This window comes from Sinocyclocheilus anshuiensis, unplaced genomic scaffold (genome assembly GCF_001515605.1).
Source record: "Sinocyclocheilus anshuiensis isolate Anshui unplaced genomic scaffold, SAMN03320099.WGS_v1.1 scaffold1095, whole genome shotgun sequence".
Classification (NCBI taxonomy): Eukaryota; Metazoa; Chordata; class Actinopteri; order Cypriniformes; family Cyprinidae; genus Sinocyclocheilus; species Sinocyclocheilus anshuiensis.
Window position 1 is genome coordinate 165,618 of NW_015544226.1, and position 4,551 is coordinate 170,168.

The window sequence follows — 4,551 nt, forward strand, 5'->3', positions numbered from 1 at the left end:
GTCCAAAATGCCGTTTTCAAGGCATTCTAATATATATATATATATATATATATATATATATATAATTTTTTTTGTTTGTAAACCATTAAACTGTTTTGCAGTATATCAGTTCCTGGCCAACATTAGATATTTTTCATTTTTATTAATCGGTATCAGTAGATACCGGATATTTAAAGAAATATTTAATGAAATGAATAGTTTTATTCAGCAATGTTGCCTTAAATTGATAAACAGTGACAGTAAAGCCATTTATAATGTTGCAAATGTTTTCTATTTAAAATAAATGTAGTAAATGCTGTTCTTTTCAACTTTTCGATTCATAAAAAATCTGGAAAAAATGTTTAAACAAATCTTTTTAAATCTATTTTAATATATAAAACGAAAAAGGTTACAAAACTGTAATATATAAAATAAAAAAGTTACAAAAAAGTTTTTTTTGTTTGAACAAACAAATGCAGCCTTGGTGAACAACATAAGGGAATTATTTCCAAAAACCTTAAAAAAATCACACAAACCCAAACTTTTGTGTTGTGTGTGTGCATATATTTGTATATATGACTTGTCAGCATATCAGCCAGGATTTTAATATCTGTGCATCCCTATATTTAGTGCATAGCAAGTGTTTGTGTAATTTTATTTCAATGTTAAAATAACTTTCTATTGCAGCCTAATATAATCAATTGAAGGTTCATTTCTGAAGAGTAAACAGTTTTTAAAAATGTATGATGTTTCAATATTATACATTTTAATAGGGCTGGTTATGTACCATCCATGTAGAAAACAGGAGGTGTTGGCTTGTGTGTGTGTGTGTGTGTGTGTGTGTGTGTGTGTGTGTGTGTGTGTGAGTGAGTGAGTGAGTGAGTGTGTGTGAGTGTGTGTGTTTGTTGACCTGCTGTGTGAAGGGGGTTTAGGGTCAGACAGTCCAATCTGACTAATCCTGGATCAGGCTTCACTAGGACAAACTCTCTCTCTCTGCCTGCGCTCTCAACCTACTGCACCAGTCACTTTCATATTCCCTTAATACTGTATCAGTGGGTTATATAATCCCATACATGCACAAAAAACACCCTCCACCTCTGCGCATAACTCTATCTTCGTGCACGCTCACTGCTTCTTCAGCACTCAGAAACGTGTTTTGTTCTACTGTATACTGCAATCCTCTGTGACTCTGCAGGACTCCTGCTAATTAGGAGCCAAAATGCCCGTGTTGTCACACAGTTTCTTTGGCAGAGCATAGGTGAGGGAGGGACTGAGGAGGAAACTGACTGATGACAGTGTGTCAGAGCCGTCACATGCTCGAGGCTCTGACAGATGGGCTTGGGTGTGTGAACTGCTTTGTTTTGTGGACAGTTTGTTTCGTAAAATTGGATGAGCACATATGTTAAACATTCTGTCACAAAGCAGTTCCGCTCTCACACGGCCAGCCTCTCTCTTACTCGCATTTCTTGAATGTGGACGGACATACCTGCTCCTCTTCAAGGGTTTAAATGTCTAAACAGTTTGTTCCTATTAGTCTAGTTTGATCACACCAAGGACGATAACTATAAAGATAACGATAAAGATATAGTTCTAAAAATCGTTCTCAATATTAAATAGCATAGTTCACACCACAACTATAACGATAACGATACAGAGAAACGATATCGTTGTGATCACTTTCAAAACGATTTTTTTTCCAGCTGATGAACGATAAAACACTGACAGCCAATCACTTTGTTTTGTGGACAGTTTGTTTCGTAAAATTGGATGAGCACATATGTTAAACATTCTGTCACAAAGCAGTTCCGCTCTCACACGGCCAGCCTCTCTCTTACTCGCATTTCTTGAATGTGGACGGACATACCTGCTCCTCTTCAAGGGTTTAAATGTCTAAACAGTTTGTTCCTATTAGTCTAGTTTGATCACACCAAGGACGATAACTATAAAGATAACGATAAAGATATAGTTCTAAAAATCGTTCTCAATATTAAATAGCAGAGAAACGATATCGTTGGAATCACTTTCAGAACGATTTTTTTCCAGCTGATGAACGATAAAAATATTGACAGCCAATCAGAATCCATCCTGCTATAACGAGCTCGAGAATTTAAAGCGGTAGACGTGCGTGCGCTTAGAATAAACAGACGATATCGTTCACTGGTGTGGACGCTAATATCGTTATCTTTATAGTTATCGTTCTTGGTGTGAACGGGCCTTGACACAAAAAGTGGGTCAAACCATTTGCCTGTGTGACTGCCACATCCCTTCTTTTCATCCCACCCCTTATGACTTCAAACTGTTGCTCTTTTTAAAAAGGTGCAGTCAGTTATTTCTGTATGTTCGCGTTCGAGTTATTTTGACTCCTAAAGCCCCGTTCACACCGCCAGCGACACACAGCGACAGAGCGACATAATCCCATTCATTTTCAATGGAGAGCTGGCGACTTCCGGCAACATGAGCGACGGAATGTGGGCGTGTCAAGCGATGCGAGTCAAGCGACAAAAGTTCAGAATTCTTCAACTTTATGCAAATAAGCAGCGAATTTCGCGAGCGACAACCAATGGGAGTGACTTTTGTCGCTGCATGTCGCTAGGGGCTGGCGATGAGGTTGCTAGTGGGCGTTCTCAATACTGGTTGCCTTGACAGCGAATCAGGTTTCTTGCCGCTAAGTACAAACATTTTGGAGGCAAAAGACTAATTATAATCTAAATCTAAATTAAATCCGTACATACAAACAAAAATGAATGAGAAACAGCCTACTTTCTTCCATTGCATATGTTTATCTACGGCGCTGAGAGGAGAACGATCACATGAGCTCTACCGTCTTCTTTCCTATTGGCTGTTGCTCTTCATTTGCATAAAGTTGAAGGATTCTGAACTTTGTCGCGTCGCTGGACACGCCCCATCCGGTCGCCAACGCCCGCTGTCGCCGGAAATCGCCAGCTCTACATTGAAATGAATGGGATTGTGTCACTTTGCTGTTGCGTGTCGCTTGTAGTGTGAACGGGGCTTTAAGCCCCGTTCACACCACCAGCGACTTTTTCGCTGCTTGTCGCTTGTGGCTGGCAATTGAGGTCGCTAGTGGGCGTTCCCACTACTGGTTGCCTACTGAAGACTTGCTGCTGCTGAATATGTAGCTTTTCCATGACAGAAATAAATAGCATTTCAAAATATATTAAAAAGGAAAACCCATTATGTTAAATTCTAATAATAGTTCACAATCATTTTTTACATTTTATAAAAAAAAATAGAAGTTTATTTTAATGACTTCATTTTTTTACAAATTGTTAGTTAAGAGGGGAAGTTGTGGCCTAATGGTTAGAGAGTCGGACTCGTAACAAATGAATGGGATTTGTCGCTCTGTCGCTGGCGGTGTGAACGGGGCTTAAAGGTGTGTTCCATTAGACCGCAAGTTCGCTGCAAAGTGGACTTCACATCTTTAGTGAGATTCCAATCTGAAGGGAGTGAACATGTTCAGTTCGAAGAGCACTGCAAACGGATGAAGGAATAAGGGAACATTGATTCATCACTTCACAGGAAGTGGAAGGAAATGTACCCACCACATCACATCACTCCAGCACTTGAAGTTTAAATAAAGCCGGTGAAAAGGAATCAAGGCTCTGGCATTACTATTGAGTCATACATCATAATTACGGTTAAATAAGAGATTAAATATAACCAAATATGTTAAACATCGCGCTTACTTTGAAATATGACATTAAATTAATAAATGCATATTTATATAAATACGCATAAATGTATTATATGGATATGTATTTTACACAAACCCATGGTCATTTATATTCATCTTAACTCAAACTCCTCTAAAATGTAAGACTCAAGTATAAATGGTTGGCTAGGAGTCAAGATTTAATAAATCCACAAGTGAACATAATTGGAAGTAGTTGGAATACTGAGGGAAAAAATGGTATTTGACTTGCCATGTGATCTCAAAATTTAAATTCCATTTAAAATCAAAGAGCTTTTATTTGGCTGATGTGTCATGTGATGTGTGTAGATTAATGTTTTTGGGTTTTTTTTTTGGAAAATTGAGGAGAATACTTGAGTGTAGCAGCATTTAGCTTAGCAACATCCACTATGTTAATTAATTGTGAGTTGAGTCTCCTGTACAGGTTTTGGAATATGTTTATGACCTCTTGTTCTTTTATCTGCAAGTAGTTATTTGTTGTTATACATAAACATGAAGTAGAGACTTTACAGCAAATGTGTATTCTCAAGCTTAGACATCAGTTAATTGTGGTGATTCATGTGCGCATTGAAGTGCAGATGATACAAAGAGTAATGTATCATATTCCGTGCAGACTTTGAAGCGGAAAGAAAAGGAGTACGAGCATGAGATGGAGCGCTTGGCACGGGAGAAGATCGCCACCCAGCAAAGACTCTCCGAGCTGAAGAACGAGTTGAGCCAGTGTATAGACATCATGGAGATCGACAGGATACTCCGACAAACTGTCCAACCGGAAGATGATCAGGCCTCCACATCAACAGCATCAGGTACAGCACATATTTGTGAATATAAAATCAGATAAGCGGTGTATATATATATATATA

General features: G+C 38.3%; 1 pseudogene; it reads left to right on the forward strand.

Moving 5' to 3' along the window:
• LOC107697345 (max-binding protein MNT-like) overlaps positions 1 to 4,551 on the forward strand; it is a 19,342-nt pseudogene that overhangs the window by 12,861 nt on the left and 1,930 nt on the right.